This window comes from Pteropus vampyrus, unplaced genomic scaffold (genome assembly GCF_000151845.1).
Source record: "Pteropus vampyrus isolate Shadow unplaced genomic scaffold, Pvam_2.0 Scaffold240, whole genome shotgun sequence".
Lineage (NCBI taxonomy): Eukaryota > Metazoa > Chordata > Mammalia > Chiroptera > Pteropodidae > Pteropus > Pteropus vampyrus.
This window is the reverse complement of record NW_011889021.1, coordinates 1,052,589-1,069,567: the sequence shown is the minus strand read 5'-3', so window position 1 is coordinate 1,069,567 and position 16,979 is coordinate 1,052,589. Positions and strand designations below refer to the sequence as shown.

General features: G+C 41.3%; 1 long non-coding RNA gene and 1 other non-coding gene across 3 annotated transcripts in view; one reads left to right on the top strand and one right to left on the bottom strand.

Moving 5' to 3' along the window:
- The first annotated feature begins 5,957 nt into the window (after nt 1–5,957).
- The window catches only part of LOC111728965, a 36,890-nt gene continuing 25,868 nt past the window's right edge, over nt 5,958–16,979 (top strand). For both annotated transcript variants that reach the window (XR_002776034.1, XR_002776033.1), the window contains exon 1: nt 5,958–6,104. This is a non-coding gene — a long non-coding RNA (uncharacterized LOC111728965). The remainder of the gene's footprint in view (nt 6,105–16,979) is intronic.
- LOC111728966 lies at nt 10,474–10,592 on the bottom strand. Its single transcript, XR_002776035.1, has one exon. It is a non-coding gene; the product is annotated as a 5S ribosomal RNA (ribosomal RNA).

Sequence of the window (16,979 nt, the reverse complement as noted above, 5' to 3'; positions counted from 1 at the left end):
TCTGCAAAGAGTCTATCAGGTTGGTTGAACTAGAAAAAAACATGTTCTCTAAAACAAACAAAAAGAAGAAAAAACCATAAATAATGCTTTAATTTTTTTCTGATTTATTACTAACCATGCTTCTAAACTGTGCTTATTTTTTTGCAAAGCAAGCAGTAAGAGGCCATTAACTGCAATGCAGAAAGCTTTTTTTTTAAGCTTCCCTCTCCAAGTTTCTGTTAGCAGGAAAGTCCTTGGTGCACACTTGAACACACTAGGGAGAGTGCACTACACGAGTTTGCCTCGAGAATGAATATAAACATAAAAGCTCCTTGAAAAACAAGCAGTCAAACCTGATTAACATAGAACACCATAGAATAACATATCACTCATATATATATATATATATATATTTTTTTTTTTGGTACACATGAAGACCCAAAGGGCCTCGTGTATGTTTTTTATTTCTGTTTCAGTGAATTTTAAGCTGAAGTGCCACTTTCTATGTTCACCATTAAAGAGGCTTTTGCTGTGCTTTGAAATTTGCTGTCATCCATTTCCTGTGCATTACTCTTTTTGAGACCAATTCAGCCAATGACAGAGTCCTGCTTCTTCTACCCTGCCTGGGTCAGTAGGATCTAATTTATTGAACAGTGTTCTTCCTCTTATAAGGTGCTGCCTGCTTAAAAATGGCTTTCCTTTAAAACAATTACAAACATAAAAATAGAAACATTTTAAATGCCGGTTAAAAGAATATGCTTGGGAATCCACTGGTAAAGGAACAACCATTGCAATGAAACATTAAGATGAGCTTATTTGTATTTGAATATTTACTTAACAGAATGTAGAAAAAAAAATTTAGGACTTTAGATTTAAGAATGCCTAGTACTTTGTGTTAAGATCATTTCAAATCTGGCATATAAATTACTAATGTTAACAGAAACATTTATTTTTTTATAGATACATTGCTCAACAAAAAAGTTGCTATCCTCTCTCTCTCTCTCTCTCTCTGTTGACACACTTCTCAAAAACAGTCGTCTATATTTGTGGCCTCCTGTTATTCTCTTCAAAAAACTTCCTTATCCTCCTATATACCCATTTTTTCAAATGACACCCTAAAGTCAAATGGCTTTCCTTAGTCCTCAGTCTTCTTAACTGAACAACGCAATGAACAGAGTTTAGTGTTGGAAAAATAAATGTCAAAGTTAATTTGACGTATCTTAAGTGATGTGCAAAATAGTATTTTGCTGCATAGTAATTAGGCATAAATATTAATCAAATATTGTAAAAAGCTTTACTTGACAGTGTTACTTTTTACCTAGCCCAATTAATTTTCATTTTCAGTTGTTTTTCTGCTTTATTTTATCAAATAATGAATTTTATTTTATTTACTAATATCTATGTGCCAATCATCATGCTAAACATTTCATACGTACTATTTCATTTAGTCCTTACATACATGCTAAGATTATTGTCCTTATTTTACCAATGATGAAACAGAGGCTCGGAATGATTGAGACATACTTTATCCAAGATCCTGTGGCTAATGAGGAGCAAAGATCCCATCTTTGTCAGACAAAAAAGTACTTGCTCCCAGTTCTCAATATCAATCACGTGATAGTTTTTCCTGGCACCACATACATTTTAATATTCATTAAACGTATCCATGTAGCCAATCAGTTGGTCTGGCAGTCAATAAACGTGTAAGTGTTATATGAGATTCCAAGATCAATAAGACATTATTCCACCTATCAAGGCATTCACGGTCTAGTAAGAAATATATAGGTTAATAAACAAATCCATAGACCAATGAGATAGTTATCATAATAGAGAGATACATTAAGTGCTGTGAGAGTGAAGAATGACCACAATCTGCCTGGAGAAGTGAGGAAAGTTGTCGGAAAATGGTTTTGATTTAAACAGAGACTTGAAAGACACAAAGTTTGCAGGCAGAGAAGAGATGGACTGGGATCAAAGGCAGCAAGGCTCCAGCATCTGGAAGCTAGTGTTACTATGCCTTCATATGCCTCTGTCCTTCCCAAGCCTCTGGAGTTTGTGTGCTTAACTGGAATATTTGCCACCTTGTCCTCATCAAGGAGAACAACATATCTGAGGGATAAGAAGTATCAGATTCTTCTGACTTAATACTCTATTAATGCTCTATTCTCCTTCCTCCCTAATACTCTTCTCCAGTGGTTCTCAAATGCAGCAGCATCTGGGAACTTGTTAGAAATGCAAGTTCCTAGACCCCACTGAAGATTTATTGAATCAGAAACTCTGCGAGTGGGGCCCAACGATCCGTTTTAATAAGCAGATGATTCTGATACACACGCTGGAGTTTGGTAACAAATGCTATATACTTACTCTCGTCTATATACTTTAGAACAATAAAGCTAATTTCCCTAACAAGCTTTGAAAGTATAGTGCACCTGTTTTGGTCACCGTTGTACATCCAGCACTTAGGCCAGCATTGAACACATAGTAGGTGTTCAATAAATGTTCGAGGGAAGAAAGTATGAGTGAGCAACTAAAAAATGAATTCCGCACGTGTATAGAAAGCTTCAGTGCCAATATCCCTAGAAGAACTAATGTAATTCCACTAAATTTTAAATGTCTGATAAGAATGGGAGGGGGGAAATGGGAGAGGTCTTGGGTGGGAAAGAGAATTTTCATTTGTTTAGCACTAACTATGTGCAAGAGGCTAATATCTTCACAACAATCCTAGGAGGTAGCTGTTACCATCCTCACCTGAAAGATTTAAACAGAGGTTCAGAGAGGAACTGTTTCCGGAGTCACACAGCTGGTGGTGTGTGGTACGAATCCAGGGCCCTTACTCTTTCTCCTCTCCATGGTACCTCTAAAGCAGGGGTCCCCAACCCCTGGGCCACGGACTGGTACCAGTCTATGGCTTATTAGGAACCGGGCCGCACAGCAGGAGTGAGCAGCAGGAAAGCGAGTGAAGCTTCATCTGTATTTGCAGCCGCTCCCCAGCACTAGCATCACCACCTCAGCTCCATCTCAGATCATCGGGCATTAGATTCTCATAGGAGCACTGGTCCCTGGTGCCAAAAAGGCTGGGGACCGCTGCTCTAAAGAGCACCACTAGCAGACAGTCAGGGGATAAATGGAAGCAGACAACCCTGAAGGAAAAGACTCCTTTAACCACAACTTTGCCTGTCATCACCTCCATTCTCTCCACACATTTGTTCTGGACAATGAGCTAAGCAGTCTTTAACCTGTTAGCAACAAATTCTTAGGCATATTATACCATCGTTGGTCTCTTCTTCAGAACCCTCGTTCTCTCTCCATCTGGCCCTGATGTCACACCACCTCCCATCTTCTCCTGTCTGAATGTGCCTTCTCGGCCACCTTCACTATCCTTGAATAGAGACATCAGTTTGCCAGTTTTGTCCGTGTCTGGACTGGATGAGGTTTTCCATGCTGCAGGCTTCCCTCCTGATGTTGCCCTTCATGTATTTCTTTAAGTTTCAGTTTTGCAATCATATTCCTCCTGGAACTCAAAGACTTTGGTTCCCAGAATGGCTTCTCTTTTCCTTCCTTACCCTTTAAGATTTCTTCCATTCTGAGAGCTTCAGTAACATTTTCATGACTCTCCAATTGGCAGCTCCAGCCCTGAGTTTCACTACTGCACCTATCTACCTATTGGATGTTTCGCTTGGGTGTCCTGCCTTCACTTTGAATGCAACACATTTGAACTGAATTCATCAATTTATTCTCTAACCTTATTCTCCCTTCCAAACTATTACTCTTTCTGTCATTGGCACCACATTCCACTCGTCACTGGGCTTTTAAACTTACCCACTCGAGTACTTAACCTCTCCCTTCCTTTGTAGTTTCTCTCTTCATCCCTCCTCTCCTCCCTCCTGCACTCCCAACCTTCCTCCCTTCCTCCCTTCCTCCCTTCCTTCCTTCCTTCCTTCCTTCCTTCCTTCCTTCCTTCCTTCCCTCCCTCCCTCCCTCTCTCTCTTCTTCTCTTTTTTCCTCCTTTTTTCCTCCTTCCCTCTCTCTCCTCTTTCTTTTTTCACAAGTATTTATTAAGCACTTACTATGCGCCAGCCCAGGTACTGTCTTTGCCTTTCTGGCACCTACACTCTAGAAGAGAAAGCCAACAGGCAAGTAAATAAACTAATTATAGTTTGTGACAAGTACAATAAAATAAATAAATAGGGGGCTATGAAGAGAATAATAAAGGGGGCAGCTAAGAAAGGCCTTTCTGAGGAGGTGACATTTAAGCAGACACATTTAGGCAGTGAGCCTGGGAGCATGGGGTGAGGCTCTATTGGGGGCCAGAGCTTAATGAATTGGTGGGAGAGTAGAGGAGCCAGGCCAGTGGGCAGGGGCAGATCATGTGGGACCAGGAGGACAAGGAGTCCAACTTCTTCAAAGTGCTGTGGAAGTCTTCAGAGAGATTTATGCGGGAAATGGCCTAAGCTAACTTACATTTAGAGGAATTATGGAATGGACATTGATCTTTCTAGCTGCTCTCTGGAGAAAGAATTGGAGAAATGGGGAAACTCATGAATTTACCTTCCTATCTTCCTGATAGGATGTCTTTCTAATTGGGACTAATACTCTCCCTTCCATCAAAAGCGTGAGATTTGGTTCTGCACCAGTCAGTAGCTTTGTTTCAGCATTGGTAACGAGCAACATCAACAACAACAATAGTAAAGCTTATGAAGTGTTACTATGTGCACTTGATATGAGTACTTACATATATTATATGCTGTAACAGTACTATGTGGAGTGTATGATTATCTTCATTTCAAAGGTAAGAACAGAGAGGTCAAATAAGTTGCCTAAAGTCAAATAGCTGCTAAGACAAAAAAAAGAATAAAGAGACCATTTCTGAATAAACATGGTCAGGCTTTGACTGGTTTTATTTTCTCCTTATATTTTCCACACTGATGGAAAATTCAAGTTGTACAAAATTATACAAAGTAGAAAGTTAAACCTCCCCATAATCTGGCCTCTAAGATGTGATTTTGGATTTTCAGTATGGTTTTGCCCCAGCAGTGCTGGAATACTTCATATTGGCAATTCTAAAAAGTTCTTGATTACCCAGGTCCTACGAAGGGGCTAGTCCTCTCTGAAGCTGGTTTAGAAACAAAGAGATACGGAGCCACTTTCTTACCATCTCTGCTACAGGAAGTAGACACCAAATTGTTCTGGCTCCAAAAGGAGCCACACCCACTTGGGGTGAAAGAACTTTATCGAGTTTACATCACTACTCAAAGAATGAGCCAAAAACAGCAGGAAGAGGACAATGAGAGGTTATCTACACCAACAGCAGAACAAGAAAAATTCAGAGGCAACAAAAAAAGCAAAACAAAACCTGTAAAATTATATATATATATATAATTTTATATACATCTATACGTGTGTGTGTGTGTGTGTGTGTGTGTGTGTACCTGCTCCCAGCCTCCCTGGAACTGCCTCTGTCAGGAGAAAGCAATTCATTTTCTCCTACCAACCTTGGCCCTTTTCATGTTTTTAAAATTAACATTTAAAAAGGAAAAAATCCAGAGGTGAAATCTGGTCATTTATTTTTCCTTATTTTCATGTCGCGTTAAGAGAGATCATTTGGATTTCCTCTGTAGCAAAATCTACAACTTCAGCGGGAAAACTAATCACAACGAAACGATATTCTTGTGTTGTTTTATAATTCTGAATAAAAACTGCGGTGTTCAGAATTCTAAACCCTACAGTACAAAGGCAGTTTTCCAAGCAGGGCTAGGCCATGCTCACTCTTGAATAGGAAAACTAATTAGCATCCTGTGTGAACTATCTTGTCTTTTTTTAGGACCGGAAATCAAATGGGAAGGGTTCCCTCCTGTTCCAAGTGAGTTCCAGAAGAATTACTCATGCTCCTTAACCTATGAGTCAGACAGGAGTCTAGGAGAATGTTTCCAAAACAGGCGGACAATAAAATAAACAAAGCGATTGACAATGTGACAGTCTGGAGAGGCAGGGCTGCAACTGGCCAAAGCAAGTGATCTGGTCTAGAGCTGGAAGACTGAAAACCTGGGATGGCTGAGCTTCCCTGGAGAACCCATGGTAACTGGAGCTCAGCAAACCAATTCGGAGCATTTCCTGAGCGTGAACAGGTTTGTTTTTCGATCTTTTATTCAATTCTTTGACTTGGTATAGGAATAATAGCATCTTTCCCTCAAATGACTCGAGAGGCTGACTGCAATCACACTGCACTGCCTGGCTCTCTAAAAGCTTTGGCTATCTATGTGTTTTGACGTCTCACAACACAGGATATTAATCATTTCTGGACTCTGGGTCTGTTCCCAGTGTCCATGTTTGCCACTGTTGATCTAGAGCCAGAGAAATTGCTCCTAAATGGCAGAGGCTTTCCTGAATCGAAATACAGAGCAATCGAGAAAGTTCAGCTTAGGAAATAACACAGCTCTGAGCTGGATTCTCTTTTGGGCACGTAGAGGGTAGCCTTCTCTTTGCTCCCTCTAGGAAGGAGTCTCAAGCCAGGTCTCGGCTCTGTCTGAGTTTGCAAAGGGCCTACAGGCATCTCCTGAGCTGGGATGCAGGGGTGAGGAGACTGCCCTACCTTCCTGATTCCTCTCATCCCTAGGCAAAATGGCAAGGTGGGTGTGCAGGGTTGGCTTTACAATGCAAAAAGAGCAAAGACTGACTAGTGTTTTTCTTCATCACTCATTAAACCCACTGGAGACAAAGGCCAGGCTGGGGTGAGGGTGGGGTCCGTCTTCCACACAGTAGTCAGAGTGATCTTCTTAAACACTGCTCTGATCATCTCCCTCCTCCTAAAACTTTTGAGGAAACCCTCCCCACACACACCTACAGAAGACATTCCAAAGTTCTCATAGGCCATTCAAGGCCCTTCACTCCTTGACTTTCTGCCTAACTCTCAGCTTCATCACCAGCCACTCCCTGACCTTCTCACCACACTCGCCTCATAGTTATTTCCTGAAATAACTCTGTGTACTATCAGCTCTGCTTTCTTCATTCGTGCTGCATCTCCTACCTGGAATGCCATCTCCCTACTGATGACCTCCTGCCCCAAATATCACCTCTTGGTGCAGGTGGACTCCTTCCTGTTCCCACCCCTCACTGAGTTCATTGCTCCCTGACTTATGTTTCCACAGAATTTATAGGCGTACTGCCTTCTAATGGTTACCACCTGTGTGGGATTGTTCAACAAGTCATTCTTCCCCTTTCGACTGTGAGCTCCCGGAGGACAGGCATTCGGTCTGCTCTATCTTTGGCTCTTGAAAAACCGACAATGTTTAATTGAATCAAGGAGAATTTTACACATCAGTTATACACTTTGATATTCAGATAATGGCCTGAAGTTTAAAAGAATCTACACTCGAAAATGATGGGGTTGGGCAAAAGGCTCAATGTGCTCCTTCCCTGCAGCTATTTGCAATTTCGATCTGACTTTTGGTAACATTCAGCTTGCACCACGATTCTTATGGCATTCAGTTTCAAAGGGGTAATGGTTTCAGGGTGCACTGATTTCTGTGTTCAATTGTTTAAGATAGGGACCGATAGCATACCTACCTATATTATACTCCAAATTTCTCTCTCTCTTTCTCACACACACACACACACACACACACACACACACACACAGAGCCCATAGGAATAAATATTCCTAATGATGTGTGAATGGGGCTTATGGTACAAAATTTAGTGTATAATAAAAATTTTAAATGCCATGTAATACAAAAAGCTGATTGGTGAACAGGTGTTTACAGGGTACAGCAGGTCCTCAGTGGGACTAGGTGTTGTAAAGGAATATCAGAGAAAGCAAACGCATGGTGTTGTTTGGAAAAATAATTACATCGATCTGTCTTTCATTCTTAAACAACCTTTCTCTCTCCTCACTGTTTGTACATGCTGTTCTCTCTATCTAGAAAGCCTTTGCCCTTCGCCCAAACCCTTCCTAAAGCGAGTGCCTTCATCCTTCAGCTTTCAACTCAAACATAACTGTCTCGGAGGGGTCTTCGTAGACCTAACTTCCCAATACTCTCCATTTCAGCATCACTGGTATGTTCTTCAAAGCCCTTACCAATTATTAAATTCTATTATTTAAAAAAAAAAATTTCTTTTATGTATGCCACTCCCACTGGACTGAAAGCAACTCGAAAGAAAGAGGATTCATGTGAGATTTATTTATTATTGTATCCACAACATATAGTAGGTGCTCAATAAATGCTTATGAGTGAATGAAGGTAGTCTTTTAAGCCAACATTTCATTTGGAACTTGGAGGAGCTGATTTCATCAACTCAGTGCCTTTTCCTGCCTGGTCAGCTCCCTGGTCTCACTTCCCCTGAGCTTGCTTCCCAGGTGCCCACCTCTCTTATCCTGGCAATGTTTTTCATCACTTTCTTTACTTAGGACATTCCTGTTCACCTTACAACACCTTTTCGTATGTCATCTCCTTTGTGACACTTTCCCCAGGCTGTTAGTTACTCTTGCTTCTGGCCTCCTAAAACACTTTGGTTTTCTTCCACATTTTCCCATGTTCGTTTCTTTTATTACAAAAATTTGAAAGTGCTCCTAGAAATTCTTGAGCAAACATCATGGAGGTGTATAAAATTAAAAGTGAAACCCTCCCTTCACACTCTCATGGTTCCAGGTGACCTTGGTACCCTGAGTTCTTTTCTGCATTTACAAATATACATTAAATCCTTTCTTTTCAGTAAAAAAGGGACTATTGTACACTTTTGGAAAGTAGATCAGACAAAAACACTGTGTAGTGACATTTTTCAATTACTAGCTCTCATTTTTCGTTTCACATTAGAATAGAGAGAACAACCTTGATTTTTCGAATGCTGATTATTTGTCCATTATGTGCTTGTACTATCATTTAAAAATCAGTTTCTCGATGGCTACTTAAGTAGTTCTTATTTTTTTTTAAATTACAAGCAATACTGAGGTAAATCTTCTTATATATTCAAGTGGCTATTTCTGTAGGATACATTCCTAAGTGTAGAGTTGTTGCATCAAATGGCATCCTACTTTATATTTTGACATCTATAGTCTGATTGTCTTCCAAAAAGGCAATGCCTGGCTACAGCTCCATCCATCGTGGGTCAGAATGTCTAAACCTTCACAACCATGACTGGGTATTATCACCGTATTTCATCTTTGTGATCGAATTGGTCAAAAACTTCCTGTATTCAATAGTTGAAGATGACTGTTTCTTCATATTTAATCTCCACTTGTGTCCTTCTTCTGTAAACTATTGTTTATATCCATTGCTCACTTTTTAAAATCAGATTGTTCAATTTCATTTTTTTCTTCTTTTTTATTGGTTTTAAAAAAATTGTGCTAAAATACACATAACATAAAACTTATCGTCTTAACCATTTTTAAGTGTTCAGTTCGATGGTGTTAAGCACATTTATATAGCTGTGCTACTCTATTCATCTTGTAAAACTGAAACTCTTAACCCATTAAACAATAACTCTCTATCTCCCTCTCCCTGGACCCTCCTCCTACCCCTGGTAGCCATTGTTCTCTTTTTAAAATAGTATGCATGTAAACTTTCTTTTGCTATAGAGGTTCAACACATTTTCCCAAAACTTTAGCTTGCTTTGTAACGTTACAATATTTCGTGTTCTATAGAAGTTGCACAGTTTTTAAAGCTTCACGTTTTTATGTCAGTAAAAATGACCATCATTTACTTTATGGCTTTTGAGTTTGTTTTGTTTGAAGGACCGCCTTACCCTAAAATGATCAAGCATTTTTCCAATTTCTCCCAATAATAAAAGTCCTCTAGTCATGCCTGTGTTTCAGCACTTCTTCTTTCACTTTCTAACTAATACTAATAACTATCGTTAATGAGAACTGTGTTCTAGGCACTGTGTTACGTAATCCTCACGTCTTATCTCATTTAATCTTCATGACAAGTCACGGAGGTGGGTCCTATCATTATTCCTGTTTAATGATGATGAAATTGAGGCTTAGAGAGTTCAAAAAACCTGTCACTCCAAAGTGACACAGCTGTGATTTGAACCTGAGCCAACTGACCACACTCTATGAATCTATTTTCCACAAGGCTATGAATCTATTTTCTCTGTTAAATGGTGCTCCTCAAGGTTGTTAATGCTGTCTTGTCTGTATTCCAACTCTAGTGCATCAGTCCTCAGCAATTATTTTTGGAGTAATTAATTCTCATTATTTCAACTCAGCATTCTACGTACAACCTCAGATACTACTGTTCCTATCTCTTCCTCCGTCATTTCACTCCTCTATGAATTCAGTCTTGACCTTCCTCCTAAGAACAAAGAGATGCTTCTCTTTCACTAGGAATACTCTCCCATGGAGGTCAGTGATCTCCTCAAGCACTACTGCCATTGTCTCAAAGTAATCTGGCTGCCTTGTCAAAGCTTTGCTCCCTTCAGAGAGTTCTCCTTTGAGGCCACTCACACTCCATCTCTCTGTTCTCTCTCTCTCTCCTTCTTCTTCTTTTTTTTAAAACGCCTCTACAGCACCTGGTCTTCCTAGGTGGTCTCCCATCCAAGTACTAACCAGGCCCAACCCTGCTTAGCTTCCGAGATCAAACAAGATCAGGCACGTTCAGGGTGGCATGGCTGTAGACTGTTCTCTCTCTTCTTGAAGGAGCAGTAAGCATATGCCTTCCTCACTGGCTCATGGACCGTAATCTATCATTGGTCTGCAGTGGACTTTCTCCTCTGGAGTCCACTCTATCCATTTAGTACTCTCTCCATGCTTTGACTTAACTGATCGCTGGGTGGGCCCCCTGGGCCCCTCCTTCTTCCTTAAGAATTTTAGAGCCAGGCTCACAGTGTTCACCTCTCCAACCACCATTGTCTCCCTTAAGGACGCCTGCTCTTGTACTGATGAACTTTTCAATGCTCCGGCCTCAAAACCTCCATTTTCACAATCAAATGTCCTTCCTCTCCTAATGCCTCTTACGTCGTCAGCCCAGTTCTGACTCCTGACTTAGTTGTCGCAAAGATGCTCCTTTCTTGGCCGTCTTCTCTGTCCGCTGCAGGCTCCCTGCCCCACCTTGACAGTTTCCAGGCCTGAACAAACCCTTTCTATTGTCCCACTTCTCCCCATTGTGAGAAATGTTCAGGAAACCGGGCTGTTTGGATCTGTTACAAATTCGTCTGGCTCAACTTCAGAAGGACCCTCTCTCATCACCTCCAACTCACTTCCTCCTCCACTTTGTAGCATCTCTTCTACACCTTTCAACCTCCTAGAGCCAAGTTCCACTTCCCAAAGATGACTTTGCGCCCTCCTGTGGAGGACAGACCGGCTCACTCAAGCTTTCTCAACTTCCCTGCCCTCCACCACCACATCCCTTTATCTCGCATCAGAGGGATAAATCTCTTCCTCTCATCTTTTGGGGTGTTTATAAAGTACAACAGAAACAAAACTGGTTTTGGAAACTGACAACCTTGGACTTGAATTCCAGCTTAGGTATCAAGTAGTTTTGTGTCCTGGAACAATTTATTGAAGGTTTCCAGCCTTACTTTCTTCACCCATAAGGAGAGTGATAACAATACCTGACTCAAAGAGATTTGTAGAGAGGATTAAATGGCCCGATTCACATGTGGCATGAGGCATCTGCCTAGAATTTCTGAGTTTTCTTCCCATGATTTCCACCTCTAACTTCTCCACTTGAATCCCCAATCCCAGTTCTTCTCTCTTCAGGTGCTTTGCCCCATCAATTATCTCCTACTTGTTTATAAATATTTTATTTTCCATTTGACTAAATATTTTCTCTTGACTTATCAAAATGTGAAATTTTCCTTTACCCCAAGAATTCCTTTTTATGACTCTAACAATTTCAGCCTCCATCCTCCCTCTTCTTGATTTTGCTGCCAAATCTCTTGAAAGAGCAGCCTTCACTAGTCGTTTCTATTTCTCTCCCACCCACTCTGTCCTGTTCCCTTTCCTGTCAGACCTTATCACCTCTTCTCACTCCCTTATCACTGTATTTAAATTAAGTTCCTAAAGCCACAATAATCTAGGCCCTTGGATTCTTGGTTTTCCTTGGTCTTTAGTCCACCACACTCAGCTGCTGCACTAGACAGTGCCAATGCCCTGCTTCTGCCCGAAAAGTCGACTTTGACCTCATGTCACTGTACGTTTTTGTTTCTCCTCCTATGTCTCTTGCTATTCCTTCAGTTCATTTATTTAACATATTTTTATTGAGCATCTGTTACATATAACTGTGCGAGGTGCTGGGGATACAGTGGTGAACAGCACAGGCATCATCACCAGCCCACTGACCCCTGAAGTGTATGGTTTAAGAGGACAGACACAGGCAAATGGTCATATATATATTCTGTATGAGCTACCTGCTGTGTGTGTGCATGTGTATGTATCTCCATATTTACAGAACGTTACAAAAGCAGATAACAGGGAGGAAGAGTGGGAGGGGGCAGTCAAAGAAGGAACACTGAAGAAGTAATATTTAAGCTGAGATCTGTGAGATGAGTGTTAGCTGGATGAGGGGTGGAGAGATTGGAGGGGTAGCTTCCAGGAAAAGGAAGAAAAACTGTGAAGGTTCTGAGGCGAGACGGAGCTTGGCAAGTTCAAGAAACCAAAAGGAGGTAGAGTGCAGGGAACAAGGTGGGGAGATGAGGTTGGAGCCACGAACAAAGGGCGGATCATGCTGGGTCTTGTGGGCATCTGGACAGGGTTTGGGATTTAGTCCCAAGAGTAATGGGCAGCTGTCGAAACCCTCTCTCCCCACTACCTGTTTCCTCATTTTGGATGTGCCTCTTGGATGAGTCTATGGTGCTAAGCACTTCTCTTGCCCATCCAGTCTAATAGTTGATTCTTGAATCTTAATACTCCCCTGAATTCCAGTCCTTTCCCCAACTACTTACTAGGATTATCTACTGGGGTCTCTTGCTAGTACCACAGACATAAATGTTGGAAACTGACCTCTTCTTCCTTTTCAAAATCCTTTCTTCTCCTGTATTTCCCGTCTTGGTCAATGGCAGCTCTACTGGCTTCCCATTTACCTGGACTGGAAAGGCTGATGTCTCTTCAACTTCCCCTCTTAATGTACTCATTTATTCGGAGGATACGGCAGGGACCAAAACTGATAGAACTTGCATTCTAACAGGGGTGATCAACAGTAAAGATATCAATGTATATTATAACCTCAGTTAGTAAATGATAAGGGCTATAAATAAAAATAAAGCAGATAAAAAGTGATGGGGTGGGATGCTAGCAGCCAACCTTTATCAGAGAAAGTCTCTTTGAGGATGTAGGTTTAAGTAGGGGGCAGAATAACATGGAGTGATCCTCCATGTGGATATTTGGGGCAGTGGGAACAACAAACGCCAAGGCCCAAAGGAGCAGCAAAAAGGTCGGCTGGAATGCATCAAGTGACAGATTGAACGTAAAGAAATGAGGCCAGAGAAGCAGCAATTACAGACTATACTGCAAGGTATAGACAGGGGGTTAAAATTTAATTCTAAGTCAGATGAGAAGCCTTCAGAGTGTTTTGCTCAGAAGTGACATGATCTTCTATATAAAGATTAAAGGGTCCCTCTGGCTGCTATGTGAAGAATAGCCTGTAGTGGATGAAGTGAAGACCACATAGCAATCTATGTCTTCTCCACATTCTCAGGGTTTTGCACACATCCATCACCCTTATCCATCCTCACAGCTACTGCCCTAAATTGGCTCCTTTCATCCCATATCTGAGTTATTATTTATTACTGTGGTCTCGTAAATAATCTTCCTGCATTCTTCTGGATTTATCTTCCGGTTGCACAAATTTGAGCAAGCTAGTGCCTTGCTCACGCCTTCAGTTTTTCCCCATCCTATATGAATAAAGTATAACTTTTTTAGCCTTCTATTCAAGGCCTCTCCTGCCTTCCAATCATATCTCCCATTGTTGCCTTTTACATGCCGCCAAGCTAAAGTCGCACTGTACTGTTCAGTTCCTCATATAAGCTTCTTGCCATTCCCCTCCAAGCTTTTGCGCAACCTGCTCCGTTGCCCCATAAAGCACTCTCTTGCCATCCACCTTCTCTGAAAGACCCAGATTTCCTGACTCTTTCCTGATCACTCCAGGCAAAAGGGATTCTTCTAGCCTTTGTACTCTTATGCATTTCCAGTAACACTACTCATTCTCTATGTGGTTATAACTCTTTATTGTACACATCTTATCTTCCTTATTAACTTGTAAATTCCTAGAGGTCAGGGTCCAAAAGATCTCTGCACTTCCCATTCACACTGCCTAGCCCAATGTGCCTGGTGAGTACATTACGGATATTTATCAAATGAATGAATTGTTGGTTCCAGAGTATTTAAGCAGTCTATTTAGAGAGACACAATCAAGTCCTAAACTCATGCAAGTGAACAACATAAGACAGCATACATAAGGAAGATATATTAGGTAATATGTATGGACTGCAGGAATTCAGAGTGGAGAATCGTAGGAGGTGGACTGGTCAGGGAGGAGCTGATAGCAGCTGATGTTTCTGGAGTGCTTACCACATGCTGGGCTCTAGGATAAATGCTTTTCCTGCATTATCTCACTCTTCTCAACTACCTTATGCTACAGGCACTTTATATGATACTACAGATGAGGAAACTGAGGTGAAGTAATTTTCTTGAAGTCACAGTATTATGAAATCTACAGAGGTGAGACTTGAACCCACATTTGTCTGATTGGTTAGCCTATATCAATCACTCCATTTGAGGACAAATCAAGAGCTCTGCTGTGAAAATAAGGGCTATGTTTCATTTCTTGTCTCATTCCAAAATGGATTTGAAACAACTAAATACGAGCTGAGCTATGCCCAAGAAGATAAATAGGATTTGAAAATGAGACTGATGTTTTAGGTTAAGGAAGCAGGTACTTGTGGACTAAAAGACAGACTTGTTCCTGGGCAGAAGCAGTGACCTGACTAAATTGGAGAATGTATCTGGAGACTAATTGGGTAGGTAGATGAAGACAGTGTGTGGAAGATGTTGAATGCCAAAGGAAATTGTTGAGTGTTGATGTGCTAGGACCTAAGGAGATGTTGAAGGGTTTATGAGCAGATCGGGACATAACTCTACTCAAGGAACATTCACTGGGTCTGATTTTGCACTGAGCAGACAAATGAAACTGTAGGATTCCCCGAGTAAGCCCTTGTTCCAAGATAGCTGACAATCTTTTGGGAGAAACAGCTCATAGGATGCAAACAAAGCACAGTAAGACTGAGCTGGGAGAGAAGAGTGTTAGTGAGGTGTGAATGGGTGAACTTACTAAGGCTGTGGCATTTGAAGCAGGCCTTGCCGATGAGTGGGAATGAAGAATAGAAGATGATGGCCACATCTGGGCCTAGGGAAGGTATATTTTAGAGAGGATTATCCTGGTAATCATATACAGGCTGAGCCATTGAGCAGTCTCTAACACATTTCTGGGAGACGGATGCACTTAAGGCCAAAAAATCCACCTGCATAGGCAGCAGCAGCTGTGAAAAATACTTAGGGGTCTTAGCAGTCAGCAAGTTTAGTGTGAGAACAAACCGCTTAACTGTCAAGGAACTAAAGTCATCTGCAGCTGCCTTAAAAGATGGTTAGTGTTCCACATCCAGCTCCCAGACTACATTCTGAGAATTTTGTCAGTGTTGGGGGCCACACTCTACACTAGCAACTCACAGTTGGGAGTGATTTTGACCTTCAAGGGACATTTGGCAATCTCTGGAGATATTTTTGGTTGTCACACTGTGAGGGGATGATACTGACATCTAGTGGGTAGAATCCAGGGATTCTGCTAAACATCCTACACTGCACAGGCCAGCCCCGCCCCTCCCCCACCCAACAAAAAATTATCCAGACTAAAATCATTTGTGTCAAGCTTGAGAAACCCTGCTCTAGAGGATGAAGAATCCAGAAGGGAATCGTTTTTATAACAGTGTCATTAGGGGCGGTTGAAGAAATGGAGTGTTTATACTACAGAAGATTTAGGGACCTGAGAAATGTCTTTGAAAAACAGGAAGAACTGAACTGTCCAGAGCAACTGCCCAAATTTCCACCATCACTCACCCTGACTATTGCAACAGGAGTCCAACCAGACTTAATGTTTGGAAGAATAAGAAAGTCGTTATAATAGAAAACACTTACATAAGTATTTACTGTCTTTCAGTCACTATCTTAAGAGCGGTACATATGCCAACACATTTAATTGTCAAAATAAATCCATCACAGCCATTTTTCTAATGGGGAGACTGAGACACAGAGAAGAGGATAAGTAACTTACCTAAGATCGCAAATCTCAGCGAGTAGGAGAGCCAGAATTTGAACGCAGGCAGTTGTGCTCTTAACCACTGTGCGGTATTGCTGTGCTGAATTTGAAAGAGACAGGTCTGGGCTCAAGTTCCAGCTTTACTACTTATTAGCTCTGTAGCCATGGGTATGCTGCTTAACCTCTCTGAGCCTCAGATTCTTTATCCTGCATAATAGAGACAGTAAGATGCTAAATAGCTCTTTTGTACTGTGATTGAATGTAGTTCTCAGAACAACTCAAAGAAGCACATTTTTATTACCCTCATTTTTACATACATGAGGATTACGTAGCTTAGGGTCACACGGCTAGGAAATGAAGAGTCAGGATTTAAACCCACATCTGTCTGGCTCCAGAACCTGTTTTTTAACCACAAAGCCATACATTTGCAGGCCTGTGGTGAGGGTGGTATGACAAAGGATATGAAAATTGCCTGGAATATAATAAGCAATTAACAATAGTGTTTATTATTATGCTAGTAATCATAGTTATTATCTTCATGACCAGCTCAATCAGGTGTGCAGATGACAACACAATACTCTAGCCAAAAGAACAAGATCAGCAGAAAATAAGTGATGCAGTGGTTTGTGCGTGGATCACAGCCCCTCATCCAACTATACTGAAGCTCATAATCCTGAGCTTCAGCTTCCCCAGTAAGGTGGTGTCACTTTTGATTCATATGTCCTGCTCTCTGCATAGTCTACTATTCATAGAATA